The 17,422-nt window shown below is 35.1% G+C and overlaps 1 protein-coding gene across 1 annotated transcript in view; it reads left to right on the top strand.

Annotated features, from left to right (window-relative positions):
• The first annotated feature begins 1,492 nt into the window (after window positions 1-1,492).
• Window positions 1,493-17,422, top strand: part of LOC129229489 (capon-like protein) — a 109,976-nt gene continuing 94,046 nt past the window's right edge. The window contains exon 1 of the mRNA XM_054863807.1: window positions 1,493-1,867. The gene's annotated coding sequence lies outside the window, so the exon portion shown is untranslated. The remainder of the gene's footprint in view (window positions 1,868-17,422) is intronic.

Below are 17,422 nucleotides of genomic sequence, written 5' to 3'. Positions count from 1 at the left end.
TTCTGCAACAGGCATCTTCTCTCATTAGCTACAGCAATGTCACGTCACTCTATAGTGGGCCGTTATTTTTGTTTTCCATCATGGTTTTCGTTGGTATATTTTTGCGTTCAGTGCATTTTCTGATCGGAATGTTCTAATTTTCTTTTTGCAATCTTTTCTTTTTGTGGAATTTTGGGATCGTGGAATGATTAGTTCCTTATGATGTTAAAACGTAGTTTGTTGTAATAAGTGGAATTATAATGGCGAAATCGCATCGCTTAACAACATTTCGTGTGGAGTTGTTGAACCAGGAGGACATTAATTCTACAAATTTTGGTGCATGGTGCACTAAAGGAAAAGATGATTTTACCGCTTTTTGCCATTTTTGCAACTGTTCAGTGCCCATAAGCAATAGTGAATTTTCGCAATTGAGGCAGCATGCTAAAATATTCAAGCATAAAGAAAAATCTGAAAAACTTCAGAAGGATCCTTCTCAAGCTCTGTTTGTTTTTAATACAAGTGGTAAAGAGTTCAGTTTAGATATAAAATCTAAGAGCAGTGGAATTAGTACTTTGGTCATAAGTGAGGAAGAAAAAATTAAAATTATCTTTGTTCAAATTTTCTTTAGTTATTTAGTCTATAAAGTACACTTTTTTCAAAAATTATTCTTTCAACTACAGGAAAGTCATTATAGATGAAAGGTATTTTGTTTGAGGGTTTTTTTTTAAAACAAAATCATTGATAAGAATAACTGAATAATATATGACATGTATTATTTCTTTTTTCATAGCAAAATTATTCATATAATGTGTCATATTTGTCCTATATTTTTTACGGAAAATGTCCTATATGTGACAAGTCGGTCACTTCTACCCCTGCAAAGGTTGGCTGGTTTGATTGTGTTTTTTGGCGCAATAGCCTTAGTAGGTTATATTGCATTACACAATTGTTGAATAGTGGAAAGAGCCAAAAAAGCAATTTTTGTTAAGGAGCAAACATCTAGAATTTTGAAAAATTAGCCAAAATAAACACATTGATTCAAGATTAGAGGATGTAAAACTTCTAGAATCTGGAAGAAATTTGCCGTAATAAGCACAAAAGCGAAGTTTTAAATTTTAAATAATAAACCACAATAGTAAACAGAAAAATAATTTAGTAAAACGTAAAAACATTTGTAACAGAACAAAGATGAGACGGTTCAATTATGACACGATTTATGATGAGACAATTAAAATTTATATCCAAAGCTTAGTGCGATTCATTAGACGCAAAAGGCTGTTTTCGCCGAGTCAGATTTGTAAAAACCGTAGCAAAAAGACAGAAAAATTAATCAGCCACGCATCTCTGAATCAAGGTGCCCTGAAGCTTTCTTATCGAAGCAAATAATTAATTCCTGGCTTCGTCTTGGTACGCAACACTTGGCGACAGAGACATAAAAGCTTTGGGACAAAAAAACAGCTGAAGTCCTCCGTTGGCGAGAAACTGCGACATTTCGCAGCGGAGGCGGCGAAAGACCAACATAGCAGAACTATGTTATGTTAAGGGTCTCCGGAGCATCTGTTTCGGTCCCCGAGACCTTTTTACGTGTCATAAATTGTGATGGACGACTGTTATGTCAAGCTGCCACGTGGAGGAGCTGCGATCGCAAAAAAAAAAAAAGAATGAAAGTTAAAGTTTTTCTTTCCCTTGTTTAGTTTTGTTTTCTTTTTGCCGAAAAAGAACGTTTGCACCGGCGGCGCGCCGAAATTTTCTTCGGTTTGAAATAGTGTTTCTTCTGTGTTTGTGTCGGTGTTTTGTTCTCCGTCGTAATTATTCTTATATGGATGTGCGAATAAAAAATGCTTTCGACTAAAAGTTGTTCAAAAAAGCTGGAATTACTTTGAAACAGGTAACGTAAACTTATGAAATTTATTATTATTTTTTTTTTTTAATAACGCATCTTTAAAACTTGTTGAATGTTTTTGCGGAAGGATTTTTTAAAAAGTTGCTATTTTTTTCGGCTCATAACCTTATTTTTTCCCCCACAAATGATATTAAAATATTTACAAATGATATAAATGCAAATGAAATTAAAATATTTTAGTAGCTTTATGCATCACAATTTAGTTTTTGAATTACTTACTTTACTTTTTGTATGATGAAACATTTATCTTTTTCAAGCTTTTTTTTTTCCAGTTATGTTTTACAAAGCTCTCCATGACATAGCGGTTTTTACTTAGTTGGTTTTTTGTGATTATTAGTAAATTAGCAACTTTTGCATTCACAAATGTCCCGGGCTTTTGGATCGATAAATAATGAAAATAATACATTTCCCAGATAGAAAATGGCCTCCAAAATTTTTTAGCAGTATTCATTCAATGGTGAATTTAATTTTCCCCTCTTCCATAGTATAACTGTTTATTATTTTTTTTACTGCACTGTTCACTTCTTTATTTATGAATGACATACAGCGATTAAATCTGACAATGTTTGGTTTAAATTTATTTCGCGTACTCAAATCATTGGTTTTAGTTTTATCTGAATGTTGGCTGTAGTTAAAGTTTGTTTTAGGGATGTACCGATAAGCAAATTGGCCGATTACTGATTAATGAGCTGTTGATAATCGGCTCTAGCCGATTAATGATCGTAATGATTATTTTTAATACTACCATTTTCTCCGTCACTTTTCTTCTTTTTTTTTTTTTTTTTTAAAGACTTTAGAAATAGTTAACAGTTTATTTGGGAGAGACGATGTTTCTAATCTTTCTTAATTTTCGAAAAATATTTTCGAAATTTCATGCTAATTTCTTTAAACCAATTTTCATATTAATGTTAATAAAATCACATAAAAATAACTAGACATGAAAATTATAAAATATTTTGGGCAGCATGCAAATTTAGGAGCATTTTTTAATTAAAAAATTTTGTTTAATTGCTAGTTGCCATTAAATCCAAGTTTTTTATTCATTAAAAAAAATATATAAAGTTATCTAAAATCATTATTGTAAAGGAGGAAAATATTGATTCATGAAACATGATGCAAAATTGTATATGTGCATATTTATTCAAAATATAAAAAAAATATTCCTTCAACCATCAGTTTGTAAAAAAAGTAAAGTATGTATTTATTTGCTTTTCTGCATCAAAAAATGTTTGAAAAAAATTATATTTGGATAATTTTTGCATTCCAATTTAAATGTCCTGTAACTTATTCTTTGTAGTGCCGTGTGAATTTCAGCTGTGAAAATTATTCTTTAATATTTCATTTAGTTTTACGCACTTTCTAAACTATTTTTTTGACTCTGTAAAATTTTATGCTGCAGTTCTAAAATAATGTTTGCAGCAAATTACATTTATTTATTGTTCATAAATGTATTCATCATAGATTTTTGTGAAGGTATGCTTAAAAAAATGTATTTTGACAATAATACAATCGATTATTTTGAATATATCGTACAAAATATAACGCATTATTTAAGCAAATGGCGCTTTTTTTAAATGAAACATTAGATTGTTATTAAGTGCAGTCAATAACTAACTTAACACAAGAAAGCATATTTTCTGTGAACAATATATTTTCAAATCACGAGCATTTTCTTCTGCACAGAAAACTTTGTAAAACTGAAACCTGCATTTTTTTTTTCAAATACATTTTTAAAACTCGAATGTATATGGTGTCAGAAAGAGATGTAGACGTTGTTTAAAGTAACGTTTCGCACGCTATTGTATTTGTGGCGTAATATTAAATTTTGTTGCCGAGTTACGCATGTACTACTAAAATTTGCTAAGAAACACAGTCATACATACACAAAAGTGTAAAAGATTTTAATTTTACTGGGTAAAGATGCAGTAAAGCATTACTGCAAATGCCCCTTTTTTTTTTTTTGCGGAAATGAAGATATCGGTGATTTTGCGAATTTTCGCACATACTTCAAAGTTGAAACATCCTTCATGAAAAAATCATCTCACTCGGCTTTAAATTTTTTAGACTACGACAGCCTAACAAAAATGAAAGTACTTTTACAGTATTCACAAAATAATTTCTTTAGTGAGTTAATCGGGCAAAATTGCCTGAAGATCTCAACTTCAAACGCTTCTCCTGTCAAATTTCATTTCTTCGTATTACTGCACTATTCTTCCAAATGTGCGAGATACAAAATATTATTTAATACTCAAGGAAGGTTTTCGCTTCGCCCAAGGTTAGAAAAAAAGTGGATGTTTTTGAAGCCCAGCCTACTTGAGTTCTGGAAATAAATTTCAAATAAAAATCCGGGCTTTATCGGGTTTTTCGATAATTTTCATTTTTATAGAAGTGCTGTACCAAACCACTGTTTTGCTACTATTAACTTTATACAGCTGTGTATAATTTTAAGAACATGCTTCTGTGTTTCACTCTAATGAAGAAAAAGGTAAAAATTAAAGTAACGAAAATCAAATGTAAATGTAAAACTCTTGGCTAAATTTGCATTAAGTACTATATTTAAGTATAATGAAAGGTGAAGTTTTCACTCAAATTACTATTTTTTAGCTAGTTTCATCTAAATATTGTAATCGAACTTCTTATTTGGTAGCCTTGCATCAACTGCTTTTAAAAAGGAGCAAGAGTTTTTTTTTTTTTAATTTTATATAGCTTACGTTTTGTTGTTAGTCGCGGCATTATTTTTTGAATCCAGTAATGGAGATAATTATTCACTCAATTTTTCAAACATTCTCTTGCAGTTAATTAGCAAATTCTTTTTCTCAACTCAACAAACCCTTTCATTTCTCGTTTTGCTTTTTTTTTTTATTTATTTATGCGTTTTTTGAATGAAAATTTTGCTTATTATTAAGTGAAGGAAAAACTTGAAACATTAACGTATCGCATATTTCGCAACCAGATTAGAACAGAGGAACTATTTCATAATAATAAATAAAAAACCTTTCTGAGGAATAATAAGAATGCGCACAGTTACGTAATTTTTATTCTCAAAATACATCTTTTGGGGCAAGCTTTAAATTACAATTCAATGCTTAGATTTAGAAAACAGTTGGATTTATTTTGAGAACATTTTGCTTGAAATTTGGGTGTGTAACTCTTTTTTCCATCGAATAGATTAAAGGATTAAAGATTCATCCTGAATGTAGGCATTTAGGGATATAACTTCGATGACAAAACAATGAAAGATATTTAATGAATAATCGAAAATATTAACTTTTCATGAAATTCAATGGAAAAAATATATATTCAGAATTTTGAAGTAATTTTTTCAGTGATCAAAACATTTCTTTTATAAATTTCACCTACCTTATTAAGTTTTTTGAATTTTTGTTTTTATTTTTCATTTTAGTTCTACTTATGCAACATTTCTCAATGTTAAAAAAATATATGTATCAGAAATTTATTCAGATTGGTTAACGAAGAAACTTTTTTTACCTTACATTGACAAAATATTCGAGTGAATACAGTAAATGAATTTTCTGCATCTTAAAGAAAAAGTCTATTTACTTTAATATTCTTTTTTTTTTTTTTTTAACTAGTTGCCCTTATTTTTGGGTTTGAAAAAATGAAGGGCAGAAGGTTTTTGATATTTTTTTGAAATTTAAGGCACCAGGGGAAAATGCTGTCGGGGTGACGCTATTGTCACAAAAACTGACCTAGGAGTGACAAATTCATACATTCTTTTCGTATAATAATAAATATTTTTGAAATATGTTTTGATGAAATAAGTTTCGTTTATTTAGGTGTATTATTATGATTTAAAATCATTGTGCCGGGTTGTTTTTAAAAAAAAGCTGAACGTGTTTGTGTAAAAAGTAGAAAAATGGAAGTCATGCGAGTCGACATTTATTATAACTATTTTCATCCATTAATGCTAAAACTAAACAGTTACCGAGAATTGACTGTGTTCGCCAAATAAAAGACAGTATTCTTCATTAATTAAGTTTACAATGACAATAAAACAATTAGTTTTACCTAAAACTTTTCTGTGCCTTTTGGAATTCAAATAGCATATTAACCCATACTTTTTTTGGAATTAATCATCATCGCTGTCGATTGTTCGCTTTCTTCAACCTCTTCAGATAATATATATAATTTGATTCTGTGTACTGGCGTTTCTTTGTAAGTCTTACTTTCTGCCATTAAAAACATGTTGTGTGGGCTACAAATGTCATTTTCCTGCTTAAGCAGCATATTCCTCTCCGCGGTATGTACAAATTCATATACCCTGAATATTGTTTTGGTTGCTGACCTGTAGGGCTTATTCTGAGCGTTAACCCTTTACTGTTTTTTTAGTGACGTAAATGGTTGGATGTTTGTGGTTTGACCTTGTTTCCTTTGCACTCTGTAAAATTTAGAAAATTTTCTTTGTACGTTTATAAATGTTTTCACGTTGTTCAAAATTGTTTTTCTGTTTTCCTTTTAGTTTGTTTTTCAAAATTCAAAACTTCGTTTATATGTTTATTTAAAAAAGCGAAAACAAAATAAACCACGAAAATTAAGTTTTAAAAACTAACCGTTAGACTCAATGGTTAGTTTTTTTTTCAAATTTTGGTCATAAAATCGATGCTGATTAATGGGAAAGTACGCACGCTTCCTTCTCGTGACAAATGAATGCAATAAATTGAAAGTAATGTAACGTCAAGTAATCATTGATACAAATAATGCAAATGTAACTAAATAATCACTCTTTTTAAAATGTAATATGTACTTCGTTTTTGGAGGTATTCATTCAAATGTGTGATAATGTTGTTGCGGAAATTTTTTTTTAGAGAACATTCTGGGCTTTTCTAAAAATTTTATTACTTCTGAGAGTTTTACATCTCTGGTCTGGATGTCTCTTAAAACGTTTTTATAGTTAAAATTGTTTTGTACTTCTGGAAACTAGTTGGATGGATTCGAGCTTTATATCGATCTTGTACTGCAGTTGATGGAATAGCGCACCATCTCGTTTCGCCGATAATATTCATAAAGTTAGAAGCATAATTCTATTTCCCTGATTCAAAATTTGTATCGTTTACAACAGAAAAAAAATCAATAGAGGTTATTTAACTATTCCTTCTTGTTCGACATGGTAATTGAGGACTATCTGATCCACTGCATTAACTAAAATCTTTTTGCTGCATGATAAAGCATATGGTTGTATTTTAATTGTTGGAAAATTGTTTCGTATATCATTTTCTTACCAATGATAAGAATGTTGCATTGTCGGTGCATACCATTAACTCTACAACAATAACAGGGTGGCGACAGAAACAGCGAAAAAAAGTTCCCTGGTTTCCCTGACTAAGTTTACCGAATTTCCCTGATTTACGTGACCAATGATAAAATGGTTTCCTCTTTTTGCCCTACTTGAAAACCGCTGTATGTTTATATAAAATGCAGTATTTAAAACATTTTAAAGCTGTTACTATATTTAAAAAGATACTGTTCATTAAAGTGGTAATTATAAAAAAAACATTCGTTGAAAGAAATTTTTTTTAAATAGTATATTCAATTGTTAACATGGAAATATTTTAGAAAATTCAATTCCAGTAACCACCGAGCATAAGAATTCTAAGAAATAATTAAAAGCACACTTAAAGACATATGTCTAATGATGATAAAGTTGGAAAAGTATATATTGAAACAATTTTGAACGGAACTTTAAAGCTGTATATATTTGCTGCAAGAATAACATATAAGAAAAGTATAGACGAAGACAAAGGTACTTATATTTACCTAAATAATTGACATATCTGTCACACATTGTAACATCCATCCAGAAAGAGAATCAAATCAAAAACTAAAATTAGAATAAAAATCAATTTCGAAAATGAAAAAAAAAATGACTTGATTTTAGATCAAATGAAATTTTAAAGTTTCTTAGGTAAAAGTTTGATGCTTGCAATTTCCTCTTCAAATTTGGCCCCTTCTTTGACTGCTTCAAGAATCTTCGACTTCTTAGCTTTCAGTTACTTAAGCTGATGCTCCGCTTCCCTTTTTCTTTTCATATTATCATTTAAATATTTTTCTTCCTTGTGTTTTTGTCTTTCGCTTCTTCATACTTGGACCTTGAGTTTGCCACGCTCAGTAACATTTGTTTTGAAATTCCAAAATTTTGTAATCCTCTCATTGCTTGAATACTATCATAAATAACTCTTCTTGCTACAACTGTTTCTTCTTTCATATTGTCCCACAAACGATCTTTATTTATAGAGAATCCTCTTTCAGCATTGCTGTGGCCGTGGGACAATATCATGACAATCTTCATAAGGGCTATTGCATCACCACAACATTTCGTTTGATAAGAGAGCAAACTGGACCAAAATACATCAAGTCGTTCTGTTTTGTTATACATTTTTCATTTTTTTACATTAGAAACATCAGAACATTTCTCGTAAGTGGCATTTTGCTCGGTCGGCAGTAATGGAATTGAACCAATATTTTTCACATAACTTGAACATTTAGGAACATTTTTTAATTTTATTTTTACATTGCTAGTAGCCCATTTCATCCAAGTTTTTTATTCATCCCTAAAAAAGTTATCTAAAAGCACTTTTCTTAAGGGAAAAAATATTGATTCATGAAACATGATGCAAAATTGTATGTATGTGCATTAGGGTGACCCTTATTTTTCATTTTTGGAAAAAGTTAGCTCCCACCCCCTAAATTTGTTCCAATAGACAAAAAAATGATGTATGCAAAATAGTGGCTCAATCGGAAATGTTTAAGGGGTGCCTCAAATAACATAAATTATCGATTTTTCGCCGAACAAAAGATTTTTTCGTCATTTTTCAAATTAAAAATTACTTATCAGATTTGCATATTTGATGGCCTTATTTCGTGTTATTTTACTCGAACTACCTTCTCCTATGACCTCCATTCCGATTCTTGCCCACTGCCCAGGCCTTTTCTTTTCATATGACAAAGCTTTTTCGCCAGTACATTTCATGCTGCTGCAGTCATTTCTGAAACAATATCACAAAAGTTTCTGTTAGTTTTCAGTTGAGGGTTTTTTTTTTTTTTTGTAAGAATACATAAATTTGAATTATAAATATAATAAGTTTTATCAACTTTGTTAGCATGCAGTGTTTTCCATAACATGGCATTTGTTTTTGTTACTTGAATGTGAGAAAACAATTAATTTGACGAGTGGTTTGTGCTGCTGGTTACTTTTGCCTGATTTTGAGATGATCAACCTTTTCTCCAACGTCATTCAGCAGCTCTTCATGCAAATTAAGAAGTGATTTTGATGTTGATCTTCTCGGTTATGTTTCCAAACAAATTATTAGAGGAAAGCTATTGTCAAATAGGCAAGTTTTAAGCATCTTCTTTTAGTCTAAAGTTGTAAGTATGAAAAAAATAAGTGTTGCGTTAGATATTCAAGAAATTTCAGTTTTTTGGCAAAATGCACGAATAATTCAAATTTGCATTAGTTTAATCTAATTAAAAACATAAACGCCATGAATTTCTTCATTAAATCTAATTTTGTTTACTAATATTTAAATAGGAATTTTTAAACTATTCCGGTTATGACGACACTTTGTTGACAGTCCCAAAGATGTCGTGATAACGAGGTTGATTCGTTTTTTACTAGTTGCCCTTTCTGTGTTTAAAACGATGAAGGGCAGAAGGTTTTTGAACTTTTTTTGAAATTTAAGGCATCAGCAGAAAAATGCTGTTAGGGAGTGACGCTATTGACACAAACTGAACGAGGAGTGACAAAATCATACATTATTTTTGTATAATGATAAATATTTTCGCAATGTGTTTTGATGAAACATGCTGAACGTGTTTGTATAAAAAGTAGAAAAAAAAGGAAGCGAGGATAGTATACATTTATAACTATTTTCTTCTATTTATGCTAAAATTAAACAGTTACAGAGAATTGGCTGTGTTCGCCATATAAAAGACAGTATTATTGATTAAGCATACAATGACAATAATACAATTAATTTTACCTAAAATGTTTCTATGCCTTTGGAATTCAAGTAGCATATTAGTTCATATTTGTTTGGAATTAATCATATACGCTGTCGATTTTTCGCTTCCTTCAACCTCTTCAGATAATATATAATTTGGTTCTTTGTACTGGCGTTTCTTTGCAAATCTGACTTTCTGCCTTTAAAAATACAGATGTTATGTGGGCTACAAATGCCATTTTCCTGCTTAAGCAGCGTATATACCCTGAATATTGTTTCGATTGCTGTACCTGTAGAATGTCTCGTTAATCCATTCATGCACGTCAGTAATTAGATGACGAGGCAGTTGGCTTTTTTTTTTTTTTTTTTGCTTCCGGAGGGAAGTGTTAGGCAGAGGAAGAAAGGAAAAATAAAAGTAAAGGACGTTTTCCCTCGGGGCGTGATTGTGCCGTTTCGAAAGAAGGCCCAGCAGTGGCCTAACACATAAAAAAGTTTACTCGTCTCAACCGACTTCTATCCTAGCGATCACCTCCTGATTGGAAGCGGTCATTTTGTTGAAACATCTGAAGCAGTCGAAGGAGGACTCCAGCACACGCACCACAAGAACCTTGATGTTGCGTGTCGATAAGACCCCCAGGGAAACCAACTGTTCCGCACTGTCTCGTGACCAAATTCCCCGCCAGGAGATGGTGCAGGACGTTGCCTTAACTTCATGGGTGCTGCTAACGTTTGGATGGTGTTGGCCAAGGGAGCCGTTGGGTATTTACGCACCTTATGCGCGTGGACCTCCTCCTGGTTCACACCATCGCCGACGATAGAGGCATTAATAATTACAGAGCAGTCCCCTATCATGGCCACGAGATCAGGCTTCAGAGTCCCCAAAGCCAATTTAAAAACTGGCTCAAGGGTTGTTTCGGACCCACGTTGATCTAGAGCTCGCTGGATGTAAGACACCAAGTTGTTATGGAGTTAAACCCTGGCACCGTGGGTCCTGAAGCATTGCTGAATCGTATGATTAGGGGTCTCCTGCGCGGCGCACCCGGACCGGAATCTTCGTTCCAAATCTGGGCGACCACGCGATATTCTAGACCGAGTCGGCAGCGCATTGATCCGGGTCTTCACAGCTATAATAAAATTCCAACCGATCATTAAAGATATTCCGTCACTCACCCACAGGTTTTGCGAGGGGACAAGGCTTGCACGACGCAGAGCACCGCCGTCAACCCTCAAGCGCAATTGACTCCGCCACATACCGCCGCCGTAGTCATGATAGGCCGCCTATTACGACGGCCGTACTGTGTGAGGCGTACGATCTTTCACTCGAGCGGAGAGCGAGGGCAGGGGCTACCTCCTGCATTAGGACGCGCGAGTGCGGTAAAACGCTGAAGGCGGTCGGAGCTAGGCGTGGTCACAACCATCTGAAGGACTGTACGCCCAATCCGCCATCCCTCACAGCCGCATGCAGGTAAGCTATTGGAACATCGTCGGAGAGATCCAACCATTTTCTGACAAATCGCCTCACCAGAATGTCTGCCCGCTTTAGGGACCACAGCGAACCCTGCCCAAGGCTAGAGCATAGTAGACACCCGGTAAGGCGTGGCTCCGCAAAGCATAGAGACGTTGCAGTGGCATCAGCGGAACCTTGGTTAGAATCGCACATTTTTCCCTTAGTGCCGCCGTCAAATCAACCCTGGTCCTCCCAGTGACGGAAAAGTCAATCCCCAAGTACCGTAAGGTGTCACACACACACACACACACACACACACACCAAGCGCCGGAAGCGGCAAATTATTTACGTGGATCCGGGAGGAGACAACTTTGATTTTTCTTCTCGCGCCCACTGGGGACTAAGGATAGTGTGAACGACTTTTGATAGTTAACGTTCAGAACAAGGGCTCTAAGGACGGCATATACATCACTGACAAGCTTCTGAAGACCTTTGCACGTCTCCGCAAAAAGCAGAAGATCGTCGGCGTGTGCGGTGGCGCTCACGAAACCCCCGCACACAGGAAGGCCGATGTGATCTGGCAATGCTCTTAAGACGGCATTCATCCCGACATTGAACAGGAGAGATGATGAGGGATCCCCCTGCCTATACCCAACCGTGGGTGTTATGGGACCGCACTCTCCATCTGAAAACTGAAGAACCGTTAATGAGTTTATATACAAGTGACGTATGAAATAAATAACCCTATCGGGTATAAATCGGTCCTCCCGCAATTTCAAAAGAGCACGGTGCGAGATGGAGTCGAAGGCCCTCTGCAAGTCGACAGAAGCCATGAAGACAGACCGAATCCCGTCCCTTCTCTCATTTAAGATCAGGTCCAGGATCATCGTGTTCTCCAGGCGCCTGTCAACCGGCCGAAAGCCCTGCTGCCACTGGTCCAAATGCACGTACGGAGTAAGGCTGTGACTGAGTAATTTGGTTACGACTCGTCCAATCACATTGCTGATAGTAATCGGTCTTACATCCCCCGAACTTGCAACAGCAGTCTTCTTTGGTATGAAGACGCTCCGGGCCGAGGCAAAGGCATCAGGAAGCTTTCCGCACCAAAACCCAGGTTTATGAGCTAGATCAGAACTTCCAAGGGAGGCCCGACCTGACCTGACGCGGTGACACATCATTGGAACCAGAGGCAGACGCATTACCTGAAATGCTCGTCTTGATTACCTCGTAGACAGCCGGCCTGAGTCTGTCCAAAAGGGCACACCCAGCCCGGGGAGCCACTCGGCTAGCCGCTGGAAAAGGAGCCAAGGTGGTGACCGTTTGAGTCATCGGGAAGTCCAAAAATCACGAGCAAGGCTCTGAGTAATCCCGGCCGATGCAGATTTCCCAGCGAGGATGTTTTCAACTACACGGGCACGATTCCTCTTATAGCCGCTTTGGAATCTGAAATATTCCGCTCGTCTCATTTGTCGTCGAGTTGGTGGCCTTTTGCGAGAACCACAAGTACCACCAGACGAGGGCGCGGGTTTAGAACCACGACGACTTACTCGTGAAGGCGGAAAGATTTTCCGCCAGATCTCCTCCAGACGCGCAGCAGCTGCTTCACGAGACAGTACGTCTAAGGAGGAGATAACCTCGTCTATCTCAGCGAACGAGCCAACTGAGGAGGGTAGCAATTCACGTAGTTCCCTAAGTAGCCACACCAGACTATCATTATTCGAGTTCGAGGCAGCCGGACCTGGCAAGATGAGCCAGTTTTGCCCTGCCCAGTGGCACCATCACCAGTTGATGAAGGGCCCCCGGAAGAAAGAGGCACTACCCTAGGAGCGTTGGACACAGCCAGGGGAGTCGTGATCAGCTCCTCCACTATCCGGCGGTATTCGGACTCACGCCTTTTCCCCCTTAATCGCTTCAAGCGTACGTTCCAGGTGGAGGGCAACGAGCTCTTGATGCACGAACCTTACCCCGCGGCGGACCAGCTCCGCCTCCGAGCAAGCTAGCATCCTCGCCTCTTCATCAGTCCATCGTGATTTTAAACGGTCAACATTTACACCGGCATAAGCCACCTCAGGATACTTTGATCGCACATGCACCCCTAAACCAATTTTGGTTCCAAAGCGCTCACATGTGCCACAGTCCAACCTTTCGACTGCCCCAGGGTTCAAGTCAGGAGGATCAGGATGCGATGGAGCCTGAAGTTGGAGCGCACGTCACGTGGGACGCGCCCTACTGCTCGAGTTTTTACTATCTGAGCCAACTTTCAGTGGAGCGACCGGGCTGGCAACCCGGAGGACGCCCGTGTGCACCCAAACAGGATTCAGCCCGGATCCCCACCCGAATGTGGTTTCCTGGTAACCGGCGGGGTCACGAGTAGGCACCTGTAGGGTTCGAGAACACAGAGGCCAGGTCAACCCGAAGGCTGGCGTATGTTTCGCGTGCGAACTCCTGCAACCAGAGCTGCACCCAATTGCACCAACACCCTTTACTGTTTTTTTTTTTTTAGTGACGAAAGTGGTTGGATGTGGGTCATTCCATGCGAAATGAGCAAAATTCGCAAAAAAGTGGTGGCCGCATGGTAACAGATTTTTATGAAATTTGGTATACAGGTTCCTTTTATGCCTAAATAAAAATATCTAAAATATTTTTGCTTAAAATTTTTTATTTGAATAGTTACATGCGATTGAAAATTGGTCAAATTGAACAGCATTCTCATAAATGCTAAATGTTGCACTTTTGAAGGCTTGTATCTTATTAACTATTTAATGAAAACATAAAAGTTATATGTTGTTGCAATCTATGGAGTAGGGTAATTAATATAATATCAGTAAAATTTTCAAAGTTATTATAGTTAACTTTTAACCGAGTTTCAAAAACTGAAAATATTTCAATTTTCTCATAATTAAGCATTTTATTTTTTAATCTCAATCTTTACGGAATGCACTAGCTTTGATGAAATTAATACCCAATAATGTGCTAAGTATCATAAAAGAAATACCATACTTTTGAAGTTGTATTTTAACTCCTTTGTCTTCAAAATGAGTTTTAAACTTGGTGACATTTTGCAAAATGATGATTTTCCCCTTCACATACCCACAAAAATTCAAATGAGGGAAAATTCAGACAACTTTCAAATTTTACAAGAATACCTCTATATTCTGTGTTTCTACTATTTACTTGAAGAAACTCGAAATTGGTTTTTGATTTCCAAACGTAAAATAAAATTCAGATAAATAGCCTTTTTTTTTATGGGTCAATTCATACAGGTTCGACAGATGGGTGCGCTCGACCATTTTTAATTTTTTTTTTTTTGAAATTCATATTCCTAAAAGCTGCATATGAAAGATGTTTAAAACCACTTTTATTTTTTCTCTCAACTAGACCTTTGATTTTTTAGAGGTCATCAAAAGTGATTTTCGTAGTCAAAAATGGGACTTTTAGACCTTTGCATTTTGGCCGAAACCTATTTGAATTACACTTATGACAGTTAATTTAACGCTTTGATGTTAAAGTGCATAAGTTGATAGTCTTACACGCTGAGTTACGTAGCTGTAAGTTAATAATTCAAATAATGGCAACAGGTTAAAGTTCAAGACCAAATGTAAAAAGTTTACTCATTTCAAAGGGGGATAACTCACGTAGGGGACGGAAACACAAAATGAAATACAGTAAAACCTGTCAAGTTGACCACCTTTGTAAGTTGACCACCTGTCTATGTTGACCGCTTTTGTCGGGAACGGAATTGGACCTATCTTATATAATGAAGGAAAACCTCTGTAACTTGACCACCTCTCTATCTTGACCACCTGTCTATCTTGACCACTAATGTACACCAAATTTGGTTCGGAGTATTGTAAAAAACCCTTTGTAACTTGACCACTAGGTTTTTTTTTTTTTAAACTTAATCAGGAAAATTATTTTCTTTTATTATTATTATTTTTTATAGCTTTCCAAGAATAATTTTGATGCTTTAGACCAACATTTTACCAACTAAATAAAACAACAGCATAAAGCTTATGCTGCTCCTAATTCTTCGAACTTGTTTTTCTTTTGTTGTTCTATTTGAGATTGCTTTTTGTACTCTCTGTTCAATGAAAATAAAGTGTAGTAGAAAAAGTACAAAGTCTTTTCTTCCAGTAGCAATATTTTGAGGCAACACTGGAATTGTGCTAAAGAGAAAAGTTACTTATTTCTGGTGCAAGGGATTAAGAGATAGGATATTTTCATTTTCAACTGCCTTTATGAACTAGGAGAGTCCAGCTTGTTGCTCTTTTTGTAAAAGTTTTACATAAAATGGTTTCAAAAAGAAAGTTAGTTGAACTTGAGATTGATAAATAGTATGAAATATTAAAATTATATGAAAAGGAAAAAAGTTGGCGAAAATTAGCTGACACACACGGAATTTCTAAAACTACAATGTCTAATTTAGTAAAAAAACAAGGAAAAAAAGCAAAAATATTTGAATAACTTTTTTAATTATTGTTTCAAAGTAATGTTAAACAATAAAAGTGACTTAAACAGAAAGAGTAAGTGGCAATGATTCCAGAAATGAATACATGGTCCATGGTGCAAGGAAATGACAAAAAAAAAAAAAAAATCATTACCATCCTTTATAAGTTGACCACCTGTCTAAGTTGACCACCAAAGTACTGCACCGCAAGTGGTCAACTTACACAGGTTTCACTGTACGACAAAAACTAATCACTTGAACCATGCTAAAAAGAATATGTAACTGTTGCTGTGTGTTTGTGCACCCTTTATAGATAGTAGCCCCTCAAAAATCGGAAAAATGACGAAAATGACATTTTTAGAGCCTTATAAACCAAAAGGGGATGGAATTAAAAATAAAATTTCCTGGCCAATTGAATATTCCGTTCAAGTACTATACATGTTATACATATTGTTTTTTTTTTTTTTTTTTAATTTGGTTTGTAAAAAAGATACAGGTCTTTGAAATTAAGCAATTTTGCTAGTCAATTCACACACTAAAACAAATTAAAAGTGTGAAAACGTCATGGCACCTTCTTAAATTGCGTATATTGTGCCCTATATAATACATTATACTGAAAAAACATATTGTAATTTTCAAAATAATTATTTTAATTTGATAACTTAGAAATATCTGAACATGAACGAGTGGAATTGACTGAGCTGGCGGTGTATTTCATGTATTTCTGCCTTAGTCCTGGCTATAGGGCGGTAACTTACTGAATGAACGAGTAGTTTATACTGTATGGAACCTGTATGGATCGACCCTTATGTGAAATTACGAGAATTCAAAGAATTAGATAAACGACTAAATGATGCAAAAGCAAGTAAAACTAAGATTTATTTCAATTAAAAAAAATGTACATTTCAGACTGTACTTCATAAACATGCTTTTGAGAAAATGAAACACGAAAGAAATGCATGAAATACACCGCCAGCTCAATCATTTCCAGCCGAGGACTGCAGTTTCGTGCTTATTAGCACTCATCAGCCCGGCATAGGAAAATGACTGAGCTGGAGATGGAAAACCTCTTAAGGAAGCCAAGAGTGCGAAACAGTATTTCATGTATTTCTGCTTTAGCCCTGGCTAATGGGCGGTAATTTACTGAATATACGAAAGAAATGGTTAGTTTTGCTAAACTTACAAAATAAAAGGAAGTAACTAATGAAATTTTACCTTAGTTCAAGTTACTCTAGTAACAAAAATACGCTGACACCAATGATTAAAATTAAGTAGCATCTAAAAGACACTTCAATATATTATGTAAAAAAAATTGAGTAAATTTAGAGCATTCCCTCATCTTCAGAAAAATATCTGAAATAGAGGAAAAAATGAAATTTTCGTAAATTTTTGATTTTTTAAAGTGCGATTTCGTTATCAAGAAATTCGTAAACAACTACTAAATTAGAGCAGATAGTTATAGATAGTTTTTCAATCTGAATCATTTTTACTGTTATTTTTTCATTAAAAGAGCTAGAAGAGTGATTTGAAATCTGAAGTAAATTGCCAAAATTTCAATCTTTGTTAATATCTCAGATTCAAAAAGAGATCCGAATAAATTTTACTTTGCTCTTTCCCAATACAGATTTGTTCATAGAATGCCGAAATATTTATTTTTTAAGTGTACGTTTATAATTTATGGAGTTATT

The sequence above is a fragment of the Uloborus diversus genome, chromosome 9 (genome assembly GCF_026930045.1).
Source record: "Uloborus diversus isolate 005 chromosome 9, Udiv.v.3.1, whole genome shotgun sequence".
NCBI classification, from domain to species: Eukaryota; Metazoa; Arthropoda; class Arachnida; order Araneae; family Uloboridae; genus Uloborus; species Uloborus diversus.
The sequence above is the reverse complement of the archived record's forward strand: the minus strand, read 5'-3'. Positions and strand labels throughout refer to the sequence as shown.